Raw genomic sequence first — 23,864 nt, forward strand, 5'->3', positions numbered from 1 at the left:
TGATTTTTCCCTTATTTGTGAAGCATAGTTTTGCCAACTATAGAATTCTTATTGACAGTTTGTTTTCTTTTTTCTTTTGGTACTTTGGGTATGTTGTCCCAAGACCCTTTAGCTTCACTGATTTCTGACTAGAAAGCTGTTTATCTTGTTGAGAATCCCTTGTCCATGATAAGTCACTTCTCTCACACTGCTTTCAGGATTCTCCTATCAAGTTTGGGAAGTTTTCAGCCATTATGTCTTCAAATCAACATTTTCAGTATAGTCAATGTGCTAAAGAAAGCCGTGTACACAGAACTAAAGGAAAGTATCAGAATGATGTCTCACCAAATAAAGAATATCAATAGATAGACTTATAAATTATAGAAAACAGAAATTGTAGTGTTGAAATTTATAATAACCAAAATTTAAAAAAAATTGATTAGAGAGGTTTAACAGCAGAATTGAGCAGGCAAGAGAAAGACATTGAACTTGAAGACAGGTCATTTGAGATGACCCAACTCAAGAAGCAGTAGAAAAGAAAGAATTAAAGAAAAAAATTATCAGAGCCTGAGACTTGTGGACACTATCTCTTCCTTTTTCTCTGTCTCTTTCTGGGACTCCTATTCAACAGAACAAATACTTGAAGAATCAATAGAGCAAGGAGTTGATGGCAAACAATAGGCAAACCAAAACACTTAAGAGGAAAGGCTGGGAGTGAGATGCTTTGAGGAATAAGAGCTTTGCAAAGCTCCCACATATTCCTAGATATCCAGAATGCCATGTATATTGCCAGGGCTTGGCGATCGTGCAGAAAAGACCTGAGAAACTCCTAAGCTCTCACCTCTGATTAACCTTCAGGCTTTGTTACAAACAGGAAGTGAAGGCTAAGACAGTGTTGTAAACTGCCTGGCTGAGTGTTGAAGGCATGCCCCAATATACACGCACAGCCTATTTACAAAGACTGGGAATTTGGTTTTTGTTTTTGGCTCCAGTTATTTGTCCCATCTTCAACAAAAAAAATTATAAGTCAGGAAAAGAAACAAGAAATTATGGCCCATACACAGGGAAAAAATTAATGGAAACTGTTCCCAAGGAAGCCCAAGCATTGGACTTACTAGACAAAGACTTGCTCCAGCTGGCAATGGTTAATACATTTGCCTTTCAGTATTTTCAGCAAATGCCCCCTGGGTAGCCACCTCAGTCCTGGGAGAGTTCCTAGTCCTGGGAGAGTTCCAGATTAGGTTACATAAAGATAAATCCTTTGAACTGGTCCTTCAGAGAACCCTGAGAGAGGTCAAAACAACCACAAATCTTTGAGAATAAGATCTGTTCTGCTTCCTTCAGTATTAGAAACCTATACCAGAAATGTGGGCTGTTGTCTTCAATTTTGCCAACAAGCTGAGGTGTGGTGTCAAGGTTAAGATAAAATGCCACAAAGCTCTCTTATCGAGATTCAGGGCGGGGCACAGTGGCTCACGCCTGTAACCCCAGCACTTTGGAAGGCGGAGGCAGGCGGATCAAGAGGTCAGGAGTTCGTGAACAGTCTGGTCAACATGTCGAAACCCCGTCTCTACTAAAAATACAAAAATTAGCCTGGCGTGGAGGGGTGCTCCTGTAGTCCCAGCTACTCAGGAGGCGGAGACAGGAGAATCACTTGAACCCGGGAGGCGGAGGTTGCAGTGAGCCAAGATCATGCCACTGCACTCCAGCCCGGGCAACAGAGGGAAACTCCGTCTCAAAAAAAAAAAAAAAATTCAGCTGGGATTTTTTTTTCTTAGCATTCAACTGCTTGCTGTAAAATTTTGATTCATTTCCAGAGTTCCAGTAAAGTTGATTCTGACAGTTTTTGCTAGTTTATTTGCTGCTTTTAGGAAGGAACAAAACTTTGACTTTCTCTACTCCACCATTTTCATTGATGTCACTCTCTTATCTAGTCTTTTGATAGCTGAATTCATGGGAATTACATTCAGAATGATGTGACTGCAACAAATTAAGTGCATTTCAAAGGGGAAAAGGAAAGAGTTTACCAAGTTCTCTTTGAGAGTGCCTAAGGAGTGGTTAATAACAGCTTAATTGGGCTGGGCACAGTTGTTCAAGCCTGTAATCCCAGCACTTTGGGAGGCCGAGGCGGGCAGATCACAAGGTCAGGAGATTGAGACCATCCTGGCCAACATGGTGAAACCGGGTCTCTACTAAAATACCAAAAAATTAGCTGGGCGTGGTAGCGCGTGCCTGTAGTCCAGCTACTCGGGAGGCTGAGGCAAGAGAATCGCTTGAACCCGAGAGGCGGAGGTTGCACTGAGCTGAGATCGCGCCACTGCACTGCAGCCTGGCGACAGAGGAACACTCCGTCTAAAAAATAAAAATAAAATAATAATAATAATGGCTTAATTGTTAACAATCTACTGTAGGGCAGTAAGGTAATGGCTACGTAACGGGTGACCCTAGAAGGTTTACAAGGAAAAGTTCTGTGGAAGTTACCAGGAACTGCGTGAAGAAGGGTGAGCTAAGGATTGCTTGCTTATATTGAGGAAACTGCCCTAGGGATCTTACATTTAAGGACTCTGATTCCTACTTAGCATAGTCCCTACGTGTGTTCACTACAGATGCAGGCTGGTCTCTCTGCTGATGGAAGCCAAAAGGCTCAAGAGGCACGGGCCTGTTCTCGAGCATACTAGAGAGGATGATGATTTTCTTGCAGAATGGAAGAAATCTAGAAAGTCAAAAAATAAATAAATTAAATAAAAATAAAAATTAAAAAAAAAGATGAAAAAGACATATAAGAAACAATGTAAAGGAATGAATTAAATAATATGATCTTGTAGAAAACCATAAGGAAAAGAAACTGTGCTTTCGTAGTTACTAGTGGCTAGTCAACTAAAAATAACCTTTGCTTCAGTTTGATTTTGAAGCCTGGAATACTAAGGCTTCCCACATATCATCACATCAGAAAGCTCCTGGCATTTGTTTGGGAAGAGCACAGGGGTAATACTGGCTGATGACTCCCACTCTAAAGATTGTGGAATCAACCTTAGCTGTAAGCTCTGGAACTTGTACTTGAGCCTGTTCATGTCTACTGATTCACATGTATAGAACTAGATAGAGTCAGAAAAAGTGTGGAATGTATTTGTAATGACAGAGACGGTGGGTAGAAGATGGAATGATTTAGGAATCGATTTTTTTTTTTTTTTTTTGAGACAGTCTCACTCTGTCACCCAGGCTAGAGTGCAGTGGCGTGATCTTGGCTCACTGCAACCTCCACCCCCTGAGTTCAAGCAATTCTCCTGCCTCAGCCTCCCAAGTAGTTGGGATTACAGGCACCTGCTACCACGCCCGGCTAATTTTTGTATTTTTAGTAGAGACCGGGTTTCACCATCTTGGCCAGGCTGGTCTTGAACTCCTGACTTCATGATCCACCCACCTTGGCCTCCCAAAGTGCTGGGATTACAGGCATGAGCCATCGTGCCCGGCCAGGAATAGATTTTTGTTTGTTTGTTTGTTTGTTTGTTTTTTGAGACGGGGTCTTGCTCCTCACCCAGGCTGGAGTGTGGTGGCGAGATCTCGGCTCACTGCAAGCTCCGCCTCCCGGGTTCACTCCATTCTCCTGCCTCAGCCTCCCGAGTAGCTGGGACTACAGATGCCCACCACCACGCCCTGCTAATTTTTTTGTATTTTTAGTAGAGACGGGGTTTCACCGTGTTAGCCAGGATGGTCTCAATCTCCTGACCTCGTGATCCGCCTGCCTCAGCCTCCCAAAGTGCTGGGATTACAGGCGTGAGCCACCATGCCCGGCCAGGAATAGATTTTTTTTAAAAAAACTTTTCTGTTATTTTATGATTCTGACTTTGAAAAGTAAACAAACAGCTTTGTCAGTGATGTCAAGAAGTTGTTGAGTTTCCTGGCTGTGAGCCAGAGATCACGGGACAGAATATGCCACAAGAAGTCTTGCAAGAATGTATTTGACAGAAGACTCACCAAAGAAATCAAAAGGGTTATAAATTGAATTTCAAGGGCAAATCATTTTAATAAAAGCTAATTTGTATTAAGCTCTATGTACACTGACCTCAACATTTTAGATGTATTCACTCATTTAATTTTTACAACTTTATCATATAGGTACTATTATCCTTATTTTATAGATGAGGAAACTGAAGCACAGAAAGGTAAAGTACTTGCTCAAGAAAGCAAAGCTCTTAAGAAGTAGAATCAGGGTGAAAATGGACTTTAAAAGGATCTAGGCCAGGCATGGTGCCTCACGCCTGTAATCCTAGGACTTTGGGAGGCTGAGGCGGGTAGATTACCTGAGGTTGGAAGTTCGAGACCAGCCTGGCCAACGTGGTGAAACCCCCTTTCTACAAAAATTAGCTGGCGTGGTGGCGCACATCTGTAATCCCAGCTACTCGGGAGGCTGAGGCAGGAGAATCACTTGAACCCGGGAAGTGGAGGTTGCAGTGAGCCAAGATCGCACCACTGCACTCCAGCCTGGGTAGCAGAGTGAGACTCTGTCTCAAAAAAACAAGTATCTAAATAAAAAATTGTGAAAGTATGTGAGGAATACCAAGGTGCCCGAGGAAGAAGAAACGGTGAAGAAAGTACCAAAAGATTCCCTGTTGAAGAGAAAAATGAAAGGAGGCTGAGAAACAACTTTTGACTTTGTTATTAGTGTACTAATGGACTGCAGGTAGAGACAAACCAGTAAAATACTAACTAAAAATTTTAGAAATGTAAGCTTATACAGATTTACTGAAAGTACAGTGGCTTTATATGAATAAATGGAATACTATACTGAACTAAGAAGATTTGAAAGAGAAGCTTCAGATAGAATAAGGGTTAGGGAAATAGGATTTGAGTAATGAAACTATGTACTTGTATGGGAATCCATAAACCTGAGGGCAGAAGCAAGGCAAAGAACATCTGGATGAAAAATAAAAGTATTCAGAAATGGATATGATAATGTCACAGGAGCATATTGCAGACAGCCTGGCCAGACTGAGCATGTGAGAAATACTTTAGTTTTAAATAATATTTTCTTAATGCAGGTTATTAAACTGATGTAATAGCAATAAAATGTTTTAACCATGTAGACGTGTGTTAGAAGTATTATTCAACCAAAAGCAGAATATTTGATAACATTTTGGCCTTTCCTACCTACAATTTCATCTCTTGAAAGAATGAATAAACAACAGGGAAGCTGCTAGTCTGGACTTCATTTTGGTCAAGAAGAATTTTGTTGACAGTGGGGAAATAAAGTATAAAAACCTTAAAAGAAAGTCATAAAGTCATCTGTGAGGTGATAATACTGAGTATAGTTAAATGTTTCTTTTAGACTTTAGGAAATCAAATTTAAATTTATTATTGATTTCTAATTCTATTGGAGTGTGGTGAGAGGATGGGATCAATGTTATGTCAATTATTTGGCATTTGTTGATGTTTATATTGGGGCTCAGTTTTAAGTATTCCCTTTTTGTCTAAGAAGAGTGTATCTCTATCTTTTGCATGCAGGATTTGATCTATGTCCATTGACATATATTGTGTGGTTAAGTGTGTGGTTCAAATCTTCTCTATCCTACTATTTTTAGTCTGTTTGATCTTATCAGTTTCTAAGTGATAAGATTAATATCTTCCCAATTTCTCCTTGAATGTTTGTCATGTTTTGCTTGTATGTGGTGCTGTTAGGTATGTATATAGGTTCAGGATTGTTATATTGCCCATAGCACTATATTACTCATAGTATTATTGAGTAAAATTTTTATATTTTCTTAAAGCAAGTAAATTATTTATATTCTAATTAAGTAGCTTTTCCATATTATATAGAAGTAAATTATATTATTTGAAAGTTTATATTATTTTGTTCATATAATACTTTTTTCCTTAAAATCTATTTTTTTCAGATAGAATTCTTGCCATACTATCTTTCTTAAATTTAAAATTTGCCTGGTACATAGTTTTTCCATTCTTTTTTTTTTGAAACTTTCTGTGTACCTATGTTTTAATCAGTCTCTTGAAAACATCAAATAGCTGGATTTTGTTATAATAATACAATCTGAGAATTGCTATCTTTCAACAATTAAATTTAAGCTACTTAGTCTTAGATTACCAATATATTTGAACTTATTTTTACCATATGATTTTGTTTCATATTTTCAAAATGCTGTTTCTTTCCTTTGTGACTTCTCTTTTCCTTTCTTTTAGATTGACCCAGATTTGTTTGGTTTTAATTTTTTTATTTATTCCTTTTACTGGTTTCAAAGTGATGATGCCTTTATTACTTTTTTAGTGCTTATCTTCAAATTTTAAATGGATATTATTGAGACTTGTCAACTTCTACAAAAGAGTCTACTGGAATTTTGATTGGGATTATGTTGAATCTCTGGATCAATTTTGGGAGAATTGACAGCTCAACATATTGAGTGTGTAGATTTATACATGTGATATATCTCTCCATGTATTTAGAGTTTTAGTTTATCTCAGCAATCTTTTATAGTTTTAATTAAATAAATTGCACACATATTTTTAAAAATGTATCCCTAGCTGTTTTATTTTTGATGCCATTGTAAATGCTATTGGGTTTTTAAAAATGTTGTTTCAATTTTCTATTGTTTTTGTTAAATGTAAAAATACAAATAATTTGTGTTCATAGACCTTATATCTGGAAACCTTGCTAAATGTATTTTTTTATTCCATTAGCTCTTTTGCTTATTTCTTAGTATTTTCTTTGTAGGCAGTCATGTCATCTACAAATAAACAGTTTACTCCTTTTCAACCTATATAACTTTTATTTCTTTTTCTTGCCTTATTGTACAGGTTAGGACCTCTATTTCTATGTTGAATAAGATTAGGAAAAATGGACACTCTTGTCTTGTTGTTGATATTAAGGGAAAAGCATTCAATCTTTCACCATTAAATATGATGTTAAGTGTAAAGTTTTTTCTCTATTGACTTTATCAGATTGAGGAAGTTCCTTTTTATTCCTTGTTTGCTGAGGGATTTTCTTTGGTTGTTGTGTTTTGTTTTGTTTTCTTCAATCGTGGATGGGTATAGAATTTTGTCAGATGCTTTTTCTGCATCTATTGAAATGATCATGTGATCATCTGGGTTTTCTTTTTTAAGTTTACTAATATAGTGAATTACGCTGATTGGCTTTCAAATATTAAACCAATCTTGCAATCCTGGGATAAACTTCACTTCATCATAATAATGTTTTATCCTTTATATATATAGTTAGATTGGATTTGCTACATTTTTTTCTTCATTATTTCTCTTTCTATGTTCCTGAGAAATATTGGTCTTTAGTTTGCTTTTCTAGTAATATCTTTGTATGATCTAGTATTATAAAATGAGTTAAGAAGTGTATCATTAAATTCTCCTGTTTCTTGATCAACTGAAATGTCTCTTAAGCTTTGATCTTTATGGAAGAGGATCAATTCTGACATGACCAAGGCCATATTTCCTTCCAAAGCCAATAGAGTGTAGCACTGAGGGCCTTTGGGGTGAGTGTCTAGGGTCATTAGAACCTCATTGAAACCCTAGACTCTTACCCCAAAGGGCCCTTAGTGCTACCCTCTGTTGGCTGCCAACACAGCAACTTTTAATTACTGCTATGATACTACATCAATTTTTGATTATCATCTTATAGTTCATATTTCTTTTTATACTGGAAGGGGTCTAATTTATGTCAACTCAATCTGCCATATTGCCTAAAGTTAAGGAAAGAAGATTTCAAAAATGTCAGAGGAAATACAGGCAAGATTTCACAGTTAAGTCCAAAGAAGCCTGTGTATAACTTGAAAAGTATGAGAGGTTATTGAAAATTAAATACACAATCAAAAAGGCCAGGCACAGTGGCTCATGCCTATAATTCCAGCACTTTGGAAGGCCAAGATGGGAGGATCACTTGAGGCTGGCGTTCAAGAACAGTCTGGGCAACATAGCAAGACCCCATCTCTAAAAAAGAAATGTTTTAAAGTAAAATTTTAAAAAAGACTTTTACATAATTGCAAAATCTTGATATTAACTCCTATGGTGACAAGAAAGAAATTGTCCAGCTTCTTGGAGTGCTGTCAGTGGACAGACTTCATTTGAGGGGTCCTGAACTTAATTGATAAGTTCACTGCTAGGGTAGCTCCTAGTAGCATGAAAAAAGTGATGGTTATGCTAAGTGAGGTTGAGATGCCAGAATTGCTGTAGCAGTTGGTGGAGGAGGGATTAAAAGACTTGGAGAGGTGGGCATGCTGAAGTAGATATACTATGTGAGGCTGAAAAACTTACCAATGATTATGTTTCATGGGAAGGTCCAGAGAATTCATCATTGTTATGGTTGGAATGTTTGCATCCCCCCTGAAATTCATTAGTTGAAATCCTGATCCCCAAGATCATAGTATTAGGGGCTGGGGCCTTTGGGAGGTGACTAGGTTATGGGTGCTTTGCCCTCATGAATGGAATTAATATCCTTGTAAAAAAGGTTTGAGGGAGCTTGTTCCCCTCTTCCATCATGTGAGAACACAGCAAAAAGACTGTTGTCTAGAAATGCCTGGCACAGAATCTGTCAGAGCCTTAATCTTGGAATTTCCAGCTTCCAGAACTGTGAGAAACGAATTTGGGTTGTTCATAAGCAACCCAGTTTATGGTATTTTGTTATAGCAGCCCAAATGGATTCAGACAATTGCTATCATTTGGATGTTTGTCCTCTCCAAATCTCGTGTTGAAATATGATACCCATGTTGAAGGTGGAGCCTGGTGGGAGGTATTTGGGTCATGGGGGCAGATCCTTCATTAATGGCTTGGTGTCCTCCCCATGGTAATGAGTGACTTCTCTCTTAGTTCAGGCAAGAGCTCATTGTTTGAAGAGCCTGCCACCTCCTTCCTTCCCTCTTGATTGCCCCCTCACTTGCCATGTGACACGCTGGCTCCCCTTCCCTTCTGCCATGACAAAAACTTCCTGAGGCCTCACCAGAAGCAGATGGTGGCACTGCGCTTTTTGTACAGCCTGCAGAACCCACAGCCAAATCAATCTCCTTTCTCTATAAATTACCCAGCCTTGGCTTTTCCTTTATAATAATGCAAAACGGACTAACACAATAATCATTATTGGCGAGACCAGCAGGGGTGCACTAGTGAGGACGTAGCAACATCATTAATAGACATTTGATAGTGGCCATTACAGAACCAGATTCCCTGATAGCAATGAGGATGCTACAACCTGGAAACAATAGAGTTGAGACAGTTGAGACAATAGAGTAGGGTTGAGTCAGAAGCCAAACAGTAATTATAGATTCAGTTATTTTAATGTGATAAGATGGGAGTGGCAGCCAAGCGGGCCTGACTCTCAGAGTTATGGAGATAGATAATAAAACATGGGTATATTAGTCAGGGTTCCCCAGAGAAACAGAACCAACAGCATGAGTACATATAAAGAAAAATCTGTTTATTTTAGGGAGTTGGTTTACATCATTGTGGAGGCTTGGTCAGAAATCTGCAGGGTAGACTAGCAGGCTGGAGACCCAGGGAAGAGTTGCAGTTTGAGTTCAAAGAACTCTGCAGGAAGAATTTCTTCCTGCTCTGAGGAGGTTAGCTTTGTTCTGTTAAGGCCTTCCCCAGCAGGAGCCAGGGTAGTACACCTCCCCTGAATTCTGAAGGTACTTGATTAAGGAGACTAGAATATACAGTTAGATAAGGGGGAGTTTATTGACTGAGAAAAGAGAGCTTATCAATTAAATCCAGAATGTAATACCTTGGCAAGGACCCCAGGAGGTGAACGTACATCATCATCACCCCTGGGGTCCTTGCCAACATCACCTTCTGGGGTCCTTGCCAAGGTATTAAATGAAGCCTAACCACATTACGAAGGTTAATCTGCTTTACTCAAAGTCCACTGATTCAAATGTTAATCTCATCCAAAAAGACACCTTCATAGAAAAATCCGGAATAATATTTGACCAAATATTTGAGCACTTTGGTCCAGCCAAATTAAAACATAAAATTAACCATCATAGTGGGGCAGAATAGATGAGCAGCCCACAAGAGTAGTGTTCTCCTTGTACTATCAGAAGAACCAAGGATGGATGAATGATCAGGAAGCTGGAGGAAGGTGCCCCAGTAAGAAGCCATTACCTTATCCAATTTCCAGACCTGAGCCAGTTTTTAGGCCTGAAACCACTAAAAGGAAAAATAGAAGGATCCTAAAACACCCTAACAGATGTACATGGTAATGATTCCGCAAATACTCCCTCAAAGGGATCTACAGACACTTAATTGGTTGACTGAACACTGGGGAAAGGGGAATGCCCAATATTTTGAGATTGTTGGACAGAAGGTCTGAGCTGACATTGATTTACCTCATCGATGACATCAAGCCAGAGACCAAAAACATCATCATGACCCCCTATTAGTGTAGGCGTATTTAGGTGTCTTAGACCATTCATGCTGCTGTAACAAAATACCATAGACTGAGTGGCTTATAAACAACAGAAATTTATTTCTTAGAGTTCTGGAGGCTGAGAAGTCCAAGATCAAGTTGGAGGCAGATTTTGGTGTCTGTTGAAGGCCCACATTCTGATTCATTGATGGTGTCTTCTTGCTGGGTCCTCACTTGGCAGAAGGAGCAAGCAAGCTTCTGTGGGCTTCTTTGGTAAGGGCACTAATTTCATTCATGAGGGGTCTGCCCTCATGATCTCATCACCTCCCAAAGGCCCCACCTCTGAATACCATCATTTTGGGGACATAGTTTCAAAACTTGAATTCTGGGGGGACACAAACTTTCCAACCATAGCAATAAGTGAAATAGCAAATAGAATGTAATGGGCCATGGTCCCACTCACAGTGGGTCCACTGAGGCCATGGACATTTCCCCTGTTCCTGAATGCATAATTAGGAAAGATATGCTGGTGATTAGTGTGACCCCAGATTAGCCTGTGGGATAAGGAATTTCATAATGGGGACAGTGAAGTACAAATGTCTGAAACTTCCCCCCAAATAGTGAATCGAAGTCAATATTGAATCCCGAGATGATGGGAGAAATTCCTGGCATGCTGCTGGGCCCTGATCAAGTGTCTGACCGTGGGACCCCATGTGTCCAGAACTGCTCATCATCAGCTTGGTTATGTGACTCACCCAGTCATATGGTCGAGAGGACCCAGCAGCAATCTACCCAGGGTTGAGCACAATTAGGACCAGAATGCACGTGCACACCCATGTGTCATCCACTGCTGTTGCATCAGCTCCCCTCCCACATACCTATTGCTGCATGAGATAGTCCTTAAAACCAGCTCTCAGAGGAGGAGAAAACCCAGGCTTTGTTCACAGGTAGATCTGTTTGGTATGTGAGTGAAAGCTGAACACAGATGCAACTGTACTACAACCTGACTCACAAGTGGTCTAGAAAGAGAATGGTGAAAGAAAATGCTTCCAATAGGCAGGGATTTTAGTGATGTACCTGATCATCTACTTTGTGTAGATAGAGAAGTGGCCTCAAGTTAGAATATAATCTGACTCACAGGCAGTGGTGAATGCCCTGGCCAGCTTGTCGGAAGCTTATCAGAAGAAATATTAGAATGTAGGGACAGGTATTCTGGGATAGAAGCATATGGATAAATATATCGAAGTGGGTGCAAATGGTGAAGATCTTTAATATAGCATGTTTATTCTCACCAGAGAGCATCTTCTACAGTAGAAGCATTAAAAACAGTCAGATACATGCCAATGAGTAAGTGAACAAAGTGGTCTTAGTGGCAGAGATGGACACTGTAAATGGATGCAATACTGTGGGCAACCACTTACCAAGACTGATTTAACTGTGCCTGCTGCTACTGAATGTCCAATCTGACTGCACCAGGGATCAATATTCAGTCATTGATATGGTCCTGTCCATCAAGGAGACCAACCATCTACTTGGTGACAAATTGACTACATTGAGTCCCTTCCACTTAGGAAGGGCTAGTGATTCATTCTGAAAGGAATAGATAGACACATAGTCTGCATATAGATTTGCATCCCATATCCTAAGACCCTTACTCAGCCCCATGACCTGAGAGCTTTTGGGGCATTTGATCTGCTGGCATAAAATCCACATAACATGACATTAGAGCAGGGGCCCACTTTATAGCAAAGGAGATGAGAGAATGGGTTTCTTAATCATGGGATCCACTGGTCATATCACCTACTACAGAAGCTCCCAGCCTGATAGAACATAGAAACTACCTATTTAATACTGAATTGGAGTCCCAGCTCAGGCACTTTAAGAAGATGAGGCCCATCCTCTGTGATGCGATGTTTACTTTGATCAAAGTCTTTTATATGTATGTATTCCCCGAGAGAAAGAATACACGGGTCTGGGAATCAAAGGACGAAAGCAGGAGTTGCCCAGTGGCTCAGTGTTTTTAAAATGTGCCTAGAGGTTGATCTGAAGGTAGCGAATGATCTCAATGAATTGTACAGTTACAGATTGAACTCCTTGTTCTATCCTTTCCCCCTTCTCACTACTGCATTTGACCAGATTTAAAAAATAAAATAGGCTGGGTGTGGTGGCTCACGCCTGTAATCCCAGCACTTTGGGAGGCCGAGGCGGGTGGATCACAAGGTCAGGAGATTGAGACCATCCTGGCTAACACGGTAAAACACTTTCTCTACTAAAAATACAAAAATACCAAAAAAAAAAAAAAAAATAAAATTAGCCGGGCATGGTGGCAGGCACCTGTAGTCCCAGCTACTCAGGAGGCTGAGGCAGGAGAATGGCGTGAACCCAGGAGGCAGAGCTTGCAGTGAGCCAAGATCGCACCACTGCACTCCAGCCTGGGCAACAGAGCAATACTCCATCTCAAAAAATAATAATAATGAAATAAAATAAATTTTGGTGCCTAGAACTGTGCACAATATTCCAGCTCTTGTGTGGAGCACAAGGGACCCCATGTTCTGTACTCCAAACAATAGTTATCTTCACAGAGTCTGCTCTCATGTTGAGCTTGAGGCCAATTTTCTTTCTATGAACTGGTATCAAGACATGTAACCCCATCCTGTACTTATTTTTAATAAAAAAAAAATGTATATTTATCCACAGGAAATTCCTCCTTGATGCTTCAGTCTCTTGTTTGTGACATCTTTTGCGTTTGCTATTCTACTTAGTTTTGTGTTATTCTCGAATGTGACAAACAGGTCTTCCATACATATTTATCAAAAATCATGGCTAATATTGAATAAGATATGAGCAATGCCTAATATTCATGGCATGCCACTGGGGACCCCCCTCCAGAGGTCCCTCTGTGTGCCACAGAACACCTGGAATCTTGTGCTGAGTTTTGACACTCCATTTTAAGAACACTGATCCACTGGAGTAGGTTTGGTAGATGGCAGGTAGGACATGAGGGAACCTGGAAATCACACCATTTAAAGAGAGGTGGAAGGAACAGGGACCAGAACCTAGAGAATACAGAACCAAGGGAAACAGGGTGGTTATCCTTGAATATTTGGAGGCCTTTAGGTAGAAAAGAGAGTAACTTGTATTTTGCTCCAAATGATAGAATTAGGAACAATATCGCTTGGTGATAAAGTGTGATGGAGTACAGTCACATAACCCCAAAATATGGCCCCTTTGCATACTATTTAAAGCTGGAGGAAACTGTAAAAAGCTCAGAAGCAGAAAGGTCTCTCTGAATTTATCCCACTCCCTCTCTTTCAAAGACCCTCATATGACCAGTGTCCTGCCCTATGCACAAAGGGAAGGCATGTTATACAGAGAGGCTGAGAAGCATCTGAACAAACAGACCTGGCTAAGATCCCCCCAGTTTATTACCATTAGGTCAGACCCCCTTTTTTTCCAGTCATACCTCCACATGACTGTCCCTTCCTTGCCAAACCTAAACATAAAAATTCATTATTTTCTTAAGGTCTTTGGGTCTTCGTTTCCAAAGGCTCTTATGTTTTTCATTTTTTAATCTGTCTTTTGTTAAAGGGGTATCAGCCATGAACCTTGTGATGGGCAGGAAAATATATTGCTTTTCTTCCCCTACAAATTCCAAAGAACAACCCTGCCACAGAACTGTCCCATAGACTGGTATTGTTCACAGGCCACTTAGAAAGGTATAATGTAGGAGTAGGACATTGAATTTGATTCCTTCCTTCCTTCCTTCCTTCCTGCCTGCCTGCCTGCCTGCCTGCCTGCCTGCCTGCCTTCCTTCCTTCCTTCCCTCCCTCGCTCCCTCCCTCCCTCCCTCCCTCCCTCCCTCCCTCCCTCCCTCCCTCCTTCCTTCCTTCCTTCCTTCCTTCCTTCCTTCCTTCCTTCCTTCCTTCCTTCCTTCCTTCCTTCCTTCCTTCCACAGAGTCTTGCTGTGTCGCCCAGGCTGGAGTGCAGTCGTGCAATCTTGGCTCACTGCAGCCTTGACTTCCTGGGCTCCAGCAGTCCTCCCACCTCATCCTCCTGTGTAGCTGGAACTGTAGGTGCACACTACCACATCCGGCTAATTTCTCTTATTTATTTATTTATTTATTTTTTGTAGAGACAGAATTTTGCCATGTTTCTCAGGCTGGTCTTGAGCACCTGGGCTCAAGCCATCTGCCTCCCTCAGCCTCCCAAAGTGCTAGACATGAGCCACCGCACCTGGCCTAGATTTGATATTCTTTCTGTAAACTGTTTCCACTCTAACATTCTATGATTTTCTTCTATCAAAATCTGCTCTCAAATCTTTTATTCAGACTCAGGCATAAATAACAGATGATAAATTTGTAGCCTCCCCAGTCCCCTGGTAGCTAAATTTTAAAGAGTTAAAGACATACTGAGGATATAATTTGCTAGCTTGTGGTGTAAGGCATTTTAGCCTATGGTTGGAGTGAGCCTGGGAAGGTCCACAGCCCTTTCCCCTGCCTTGTGTTCACATGGACACAGTGGCTTTCTTTCCCCCATGAAGCTCAGAGCCCTTTGGTTTCCTGGCACAAGGAAAAATTCTGCAAGAATAATGTATTTGTTGTTAAATCCGCTTTTCCGGCAAAGGCTGTCATTGCTTCCCATGGAACATCTTTGCATCACAAAAGCATCAGCCTCCTTTTAAAATGAATGAATGAATGGACCAAAATGTCAATGCTTTCATTTCTTTTGATCAAAAGCCATGCTTACAGTAATAAAAGACAAACCAGGGTAACTGAGTATACATGAAAGAGAAAGGAAGTACCTAGTAAAGCTTACATTATAAAAGCTCCTTTGGCTGACAGATATGCCTGTCTGGATACGAAATTGCCATTTCAGAGCCATACAATTTATGTAAACAGTAGCCACTAACACATTTTATCTTGGTCATGTGCCTAATCTGAAAAGAAAAAACTTGAGATTCTCCTTGAGAAGAACTTCCTGCTGGAGCTTTCTGGAGGATTTCTCATGAGACTGCACATGTGGCCACCTCTTTAGGTGGTGGACACTTTAGATGTAATCATCATGACCACTATCGGAGCGCCACTGGAGTCTGGGTTCAGGACCCCCTCCCTAGCCCCTCGGGCTTGCTGCCACCTCCTGAACAATGGGTCTGACAGCTGTCTCCATGCAGTCTTGCAGCATCCAGCTTGACTGGGAATGATTAGCCCATCCTGACGAAGCTCTTCCCCCACTGAGACACGCTGGCAGTGCTTTCCTTTGGAGACAGCCCGCGTATGCTCCTGGCGTGGCATTTGCTGTTCTCGTAGATGTCTGGGGAGCTTGGCCAGAACCATCCAGGCCAGCAGTTTACAGCAGCGCTTCAGAACAGATGTGTGGTTTTTTGGGAGCTGGGGGGATGGGAGGGGGTTGGGGGTTGTCTATACTTAGTATAATTCCATGCAGGGGTGAGAAAACAGTAGGTGGAGTGAGGAGGTTGGGAAAGAAGTGGGATAAAGATGAATCCCAAGCAGTAAGAGTGTCTGGGGCTCTCTCACTGCTCTCACTGTTCACACCCTCACAGGCCTTCAGAGGACCCGCTAGGGTCAGCTTCACTGCAGTTTCCCAGTGGCCCTTTGACAGTCTACGAGCCAGCTGGAAAGCAAAGACCACCATCAAGAAAAGGCCCTGAGCAGCAAACAGAGCCCCACCATCCATCCAGAGGTCAGCCTGAAGGAAAGCTACTGCCAGAAGCTCCAGCTACCGGGTCTCAGAGCTACAGGCACTTTTACACAGGGGCAGACAGAGATAAGGTGGGAGCTGATGTATTATGCCTGGAAGGTACCAAGGAAATGATAATGATAATGGATGTTTCTATTTGACACTTTGTTGTGTTTTTCTTTTTAAAAGATTTGAAATCATTCGGGACAATTTCTTATTTCTAGCAACAGAGTGATCTGAACCACTGATTTGCTTGGAAATCAAGAGATTCTGTTTATGGATCCGTACTTAGGTCTAACAACTCTGTTTCACACTATGGGCGGGCTTTAGCAGTGCAGTTTCCAGATAGTATCTGAAATTTAAAAAAAAAAAAAAAAGGGAGCAGGGGGAGAGAAAATAATTTGGGAGTAATCTGAGCCTCTCGGAAACAGATAAGATCCAAGAAACCTCAGTCCCAAATGACATGCAGAGCAACTTGTACATTCATTTACTGACTCCAAAATGGTCTCATTCTTACTGAATTGGTTTTTGTACTGTTTCTTTTAAAACCTAACCCCCTTAGCTGTTAGCAATGTATTTTTAAATGACATTAGAGTGCTCTTTTCTAATTGGTAAAAAGCAACCATTATGAGGATGAGTCACACTCCAGGACCCAGACATCCACTCAGTGTCCAGTTTCCTCCAGAAACACTGAGGTACGAAAGTGGGTCAGAAGTGCCCATCATCCCAGGCATATTCCTTCTTGAATGTTTAAACCAACATTGTTTTGTACTTATAAGGAATTGTTATACTAATCATTTTTTTGCCAAATTGGCCATAATATAATCCACCTACCACTGACCAACTACAGAAGAAAAATTAAACAAAAGTTTTGCTGTTGTTATCCTTTTTTTTCCTAGGGGTTGAGCTTCTGAAGCCAGGAGGTCACTTGGATTATGTATACAACCTTGGTAATTGCATTCCTACATTCTACAAAATGCCACAGCTCTCACTACAGTCCAAAATAGCTGTTGCAAACAATGACAATTACTGCCTAGACATTTTCAAACACAGCAGGTTACTGGCTGAAGCTGTGATGGAAACCCTAAAAAATATATAAATATTTTGAAATGCTCTGTAAATCAAACTGATGCCCCAGACACAGAGTGGATTGTCTCGAAGCAAACTGAAGTCATTTGGAGGCTGTGAGGCTTTGTTGAAGGGTGTTGGAAAATGTTGAGCTTGTTAATATTAAGCCCAAATGTCATAATTAAATGATTTTTAAGTTTTCTTTCTCTCCGGAAATAGAGATCTCAGTTTTGTCTGATCACCCTCACCCTATAAAGGCCCTTACTCTATTGGAAAAAAGATGGCAAACCCTTGAATTTCCCCACTGCTTTCATACGTTCAGTAATTCCAGCATCCGATGAGTGCTATTGGGTGACTTTGACAAGTGTTTATGGAAGGGAGATCTGAGGCCACTGCCTGTGGCGATCTGAGAGGCCTTGAGGATAAGCAGCCGGGGCCAGAGAACAGCAATAATGGCTGCCAAGGGGCCAGAGCCACAAGGAATTTCGCTTAAACATTCCAGCAGCTTCTGCCCCTCTAGGCCAGCCTGCAGAGGTTCAGCTTGCAGAGTCACAGGGCTTTCTGTCTGTTCGGGCTGATTTTCCCCTGGTGACTTTTGGAGGGCGGCTTCTGTGTCTATTGGGGTTGAAGGGTAAGGTAAGAAATCTGACACTAATATAATCCCACCGCTAGGGGCCAACCTGCCAGAAGGGCCAGTCTCATCCTGGGACATGAAACAACCTGCTGCAGACACCCACAGAGGGCAGGCCTCCCTCCACTGCCCTAAGCGAATGGGAAATTAGAATTAAATCTGGGACACAGGGCTGTCTCCTCCAGGGAGGAGTGCACCTAGGGTGAGTCTAGGGAGAGTTTCTTGTCCTAATGAGTATACTTGGATTTTAGATAAATCTCTGAATTCAGGTAAGTAATTTCCTTTAAATGCTGCAAATTATTAAAATGAAAACAGTCCACCTATATTCTAATTTATTAAGAAATGTTTGTGCCAGGTGTTGACACAGAGGAGATAGCTATTAAATAAAGATAAGCTGAGTAATAAATTCCCATTGTAATTGAGTATAGCATTAATTTATTTACATGATTTACTGGCTTTTTATTTTTCATATGACAGGTCCAATGCATTGTTTTCAGTTCCCCAGTGAATAAACTGCAGGGAGAATGTCACTATTATGCAGTAATCAGGAGGTGATGGCGGGGTGGGAGGGCACAGTTAGTGCAGATGACATCTTCTTGGTTTTTCACTCTCTTCTTTTTTTTTTTTTTTTTTTTTTGAGATGGAGTCTTGCTCTCTTGCCCAGGCTGGAGTGCAGTGGCACTCCACTCAGCTCACTGCAAGCTCCACCTCCCGGGTTCAAGCGATTCTCCTGCCTCAGCCTCCCAATTAGCTGGGACAACAGCCGTGCACCACCATACCTGGCTATTTTTTTTTTTTTTTTTTTTTTTTGTAGAGATGGGGTTTCACTACGTTGGCCAGGCTGGTCTCAAACTCCTGACCTCAAATGATCTGCCTCCTTGGCCTCCCAAAGTTTGGGAATTACAGGCATGAGCCACTGCCCCAGCCAGTTTTTCAATCTCTGAAGCGACCTCATGAAGCTACTTCTTGGCCCTCTGTGATCATGCCCCATGGTGGGAACTCACTGCTTAGAAACTGCCTGCTTCTTGTCATAGCACTCTTATAAATCCTGGGCAGGACTCTTTCAGTTGCTTGCAACATGGATCCAAGTTGGCTTTGCCAGAAAAATGAAATTCACAGGTCATGTAGCAAACAATAGAAAGGGATAAGGTATACATTCCCTGAGAGGCCCGGCCTCTTGGGTCATAGGCCCACCGTGTGGCACTGCTACTAGAAGAGGTAGAAAACCCATAAGAACTATGTAATGTTGGGCAAAAACAATGTAGTTTGTTTCAGATGAAAAATGTGTCCCTGTGGTTTATCCCTCTGGAATAATATATGACAAGCTTAATTTCTCTCTAACTTGAAAATCTTTAAGATACTTAAAGACAGGTATAAAGATTAAGAAGTTGTCTTAGGACTGCTGTAACAAAATACCATAAACTTGGTGTCTTTAAAGCAACATAAATGTATTTCTCACAGTTCTGGAGGCTGGGAAGTCCAAGATCATCAAGGCACCAACAGATTCTGGCGAGGGCCCTCTTGCTAGATGGCAATCCTTTCTGTGTCCTCACAAGGTGAAAGAGGGCAAATAAACTGCTTCAGGCATTTTTTAAAAGAGCATGAATCCCATCCATGAGAGTGGACCTAATCGCCTCTCAAAGGCTCCACCTCTTAATACCATCACATTGAGGATTAGGTCTCAACACAGGGGCCGGAGCCGTGGATCCATAAGCATTCAGACTGCAGCAAAGACATCTTCATGCCAAATATTCTCTGATCCAAGACCTTATTCTTGAATGTTGTCTCCTTACCATGGTATTTTTATGTGTTCATTCTCTAGTTTATCTGTGTCCATCACTCTGGAGTTTCAAACACAGTCTCCAAATATAGCACAAGGCTGGGCCTGGTGGCTCACACCTATAATCTCAGCACTTTGGGAGGCCAAGGTGGGCAGGTTACTTGAGCTCAGGAGTTCGAAACCAGCCTGGGCAACAATTACAAGACCTTGTCTCTATTAAAAACTAAAAAACAAATTAACCAAGCATGGTGGTACGCACCTGTATTCCCAGCTCCTCAGGAGACTGAGATTGCAGGATTGATTGAACCTGGGAGATCAAGGCTACCGTGAGCTATGATCATGCCATTGCACTCCAGCCTGGCTGACAGAGCAAGACCCTGTTTCAAAACAAACAAGCAAAATCAAATCTAGCATGAGTGAAGAGTCGAGAGGTACTGCATTGCTGGAAAGGAAATGTCTAGGTTTCCTCTCTTAGCATTTTTCTAATATTTATATGTATTTGGAAAATACCTATTCCTGGAAGTATTTTGAAATGTACATCCATCTGTCTGTAATTACCATACAGAAAAAGAAGACCTCATTAACTTTGCCTTTCTTGTGCAATAAACACTATTTTATGACAGAATATATACACATATTCTGAAAAATATACTACTTAGGAGAGATGGAGCCCCCACCATTTCCTGAATAAATAGATTATTTAATTGTCAGTAAGATTAGTGAGAGGTCTCAGCAGTTTGTTTTCATTGTTTTGCTCTCCTTTACTAAACTACAGTATTTGTCCTGCACATGACTTATGACCTATCTTGATTTTTTTTTTTTTTTTTTTGAGACAGAGTCTCGCTCTGTCCCCCAGGCTGGAGTGCAGTGGCCGGATCTCAGTTCACTGCAAGCTCCGCCTCCCGGGTTCCACGCCATTCTCCTGCCTTAGCCTCTCGAGTAGCTGGGACTACAGGCGCCCGCCACCTCACCCGGCTAGTTTTTTTGTATTTTTTTTTTTAGCAGAGACGGGATTTCACCGTGTTTGCCAGGATGGTCTCGATCTCCTGACCTCGTGATCCGCCCGTCTTGGCCTCCCAAAGTGCTGGGATTACAGGCTTGAGCCACCGCGCCTGGCCCTATCTTGATGTTTTAATTCAAGGACCATATACTGAGTGACCACTGTGTGCAAGATATTGTGTCAAACACATTTCAGTGTTGTCTTTAAGTGATAGTTTGAGGAGCTTCTGCTTTACTGGCTGTGAACTGTCCCCACTGCTTATGAAATGAGGGCTAAGATTTTTCATCTGACCTGCAAGGTTCTTGATGGTTAGCTAAGGTTATTAGAATTGCAAATAGAAGTGAACTCAAATCTAGTGTGAGTTTAAAAAAGAGAACGTGGTATAAGAATTTAGGAGGGTCTCATGGAATAGCAGTGAAAGAGCCACGATTCACAAGGGACTGGACTCAGACTCTGATGCTGTCTGCAACAAAGGCAGCCACTCTCTCTGTGGGGTCAGAAAGCCTCTCTTCTTTGGCTGTCTCTCTGTGGCTGCTTTCTTCCTGTTTATTTTTTTATTAATTTTTTTTGAGACAGGGTCTCGCTGTGTTGCTGAGGCTGGAGTGCAGTGGTGTGATCATGCCTCAGTGCAGCCTTGCCCTCCCAGGCTCAAATGATCCTCCCACCTCAGCCTCCCACGTAGCTGGAACCACAGGCACGCACCATCACACCCTGCTAATTTTTTTTTTTTTTTTTTTTTGTAGAGACAGGGTCTTGCTTTGTTGCCTAGGCTGGTCTTGAGCTCCTGGACTCAAGTGATCCTCCCCTCTTGGCCTTCCAAAGTGCTGGGATTACAGGCATGAGCCACTGCATCTGGCCTCCTCTATATTTAGATCAGCATTCTCTGTGCCTCCACACACATGGCAGATGTCCACCCCACAGAGCACAAGTGTATGTGTCCTGCAGGTGCAGCCATACACATAGATGAGCTGCATCCTTGAATCCCAATTCCACATTTCCAGGGAAATTTCACTGGCTCATCTACACCAAGGTTCCACGTGATCAGCTATGGGTGGAGTGGAAGGCCAAGCCCCTACATTGACTAGGATGGTGGGACAGGACCACCTTGAGATCTACAACAAGCCAGGGTAATGGTGGAATAACCCTGGGACACCCACAACCTTACATCTGACACATAGAATGTCATTCGAGCCTCAAGTCAACACACAGGGTAGGGAAGTATGAACTCCACTTTACCTAGAGGGAACTGAAGCCAATGATGTACAGACAGGTTGCAGAAGCAGGGGTGGGACTCAGCTCTTACGATCCCTCATCCAGTGCTCTTTCTGCCAGTTTCACCTTGGCCTTCTGGTTAACCGTGCTTGGAAGATTCTTCTTAAGACAGGGCCATTGTGCTTCCGAGGGGACTGCAGCCAGGTTTCTGAGGCACAGGGCTTGGAATATATTCTTGTGTAATATTCCAAGGAACAGATGTAAACAACTGTGATCATCCCAGAGCAATACCATCCAAACCCATCTCCCTGGAGGACTGTCCCCATCAACAACAATCTTGTCATTTTGGCCAGCTGGTGTGCCACATTCAACATGCCATGTCTCTAAGGACTGGCAACTCCTCCTGGCTTTGTATTTTATCCTCTTTGCTGGCTTCTAGTGAGTTTTTAAAAAACTGAGTATTTTGCCTCTTTGGTTAAACTAGTTGGCTTCCATTTCATTTTTTAAAAAAATAATTCAGCCGGGCGCGGTGGCTCAAGCCTGTAATCCCAGCACTTTGGGAGGCCGAGACAGGCGGATCACTAGGTCAGGAGATCGAGACCATCCTGGCTAACACGGTGAAACCCCGTCTCTACTAAAAAATACAAAAAACTAGCCGGGCGAGGTGGCGGGCGCCTGTAGTCCCAGCTACTCGGGAGGCTGAGGCAGGAGAATGGTGTAAACCTGGGAGGCGGAGCTTGCAGTGAGCTGAGATTCGGCCACTGCACTCCAGCCCGGTCGACAGAGCAAGACTCCATCTCACAAAAAAAAAAAAAAAAAAAAAAAAAAATTCAATGTATCGATTTTTCCTTTTACTGATGATCTCCTTGGCAACCATGCTTGTAGAGAAGCCATTTAGTTTTCTGGTTAAGTTGGACTAGGCGTTTCAAACTGTCCCAGACTAGCAGCCCCTGTGGGCACTTCCAGGGATTCTGAGCCATGCGCTCATTTTCAGAGATTGGGCTGGGCCGAGCCAGCCAAGTGTGGAACCTGTTGTTCACATCTGTGTTAGCCAGTGCCTCAAATGGCCAACAGAGCACTGAGGGGTGAGTCTCTCCCATTGGCAGGCTCGGCATTGTCTGTGGGGCCCACTGGGGACAGCAGAGGTATCTAGTGTCTATCTGCTCCCTCCAGCAGAGGACACTGGGCGAGGGGAGCCACACTCGCCTCCTGCTTGGCTGTTTCCCTGCCCCTTTTTGGAAAGGTCTCCATTTCACATTGCCAATCATTTGCCAACTTAAGTTCCAAGCCAAAGCCATGTTGGGACTTTGAATTTTTTGGATGTTTGGCAGGTGACATTTGTATCAGAAGAATCCTGTGGAAGAGGCAATAGGCCTGAAACATGTGTCCCTTGGTTGCAAGGCAGGAAACCTAGTTCTGGGGCTATTTGCACCCTACAACCATGGAAAAGCTGACTTACACCTCCATAACTCAATCTCTCCTCCTCAAAGATGGGGATGATGTGGTCAGTCGGAACTTTCTGAGGCCACTGGACACATTCAGGAACTGTGTTCAAGAGTACCTTGGCCTGTGGGATAAAAAGCTCTCTGATCATAAACAAGCATGATTACTTATCATTTGGTTACCAGGTTTCTCAACCAGGCCAGACTTGGACTGCTGGCTGAATCCCATTTCTCTCCTCTTGGACCAAGTGTCTGAACTATTGAAATCCAGTGTGTCCTTCCCTCCCAACAGCCTGCCAGGTCTCCAGTGATATTTATTGACCAGCCTGGTGCACGGGGCACACCATTGGCAGCTTAGACTAAAAACTCCCCCAGCACAGATTGTTTCTTACTCTGTGTTCGGCACAGTAACTAGAAATGAGCAATCAAAAATAAGTTGAGATCATCATGTTGGACTGTTTTCTGTCTAGCAAGTGTGTGCATCCTGGTCTCTGCCACAGGCTGTCCTAGGAAAAACCCACTCTCATTCCTCTGTCTGTTCCATAGCCCAGGGGACAGCAGCCTGCATTTTGTGGGTTGCAGCGGCTCTCATGACTGTACCTATTTTGGTCAGACACTGAGGGAACAGGCAAGAATTCCTATAGAGTTACACAGGGGAAGAAGGGATCTGCCCCACATTTAGCAACTTACACATCTCAAGT

At 42.3% G+C, this 23,864-nt stretch overlaps 1 long non-coding RNA gene across 1 annotated transcript in view; it reads left to right on the forward strand.

Moving 5' to 3' along the window:
- Nucleotides 1-17,309, forward strand: part of LOC141407005 (uncharacterized) — a 25,090-nt gene extending 7,781 nt beyond the window's left edge. The window contains exon 2 of the long non-coding RNA XR_012413696.1: nt 15,894-17,309. This is a non-coding gene — a long non-coding RNA (uncharacterized lncRNA). The remainder of the gene's footprint in view (nt 1-15,893) is intronic.
- Nucleotides 17,310-23,864: the final 6,555 nt, after the last annotated feature.

This window comes from Macaca fascicularis, chromosome 6 (genome assembly GCF_037993035.2).
Source record: "Macaca fascicularis isolate 582-1 chromosome 6, T2T-MFA8v1.1".
In the NCBI taxonomy this organism is placed as follows: domain Eukaryota; kingdom Metazoa; phylum Chordata; class Mammalia; order Primates; family Cercopithecidae; genus Macaca; species Macaca fascicularis.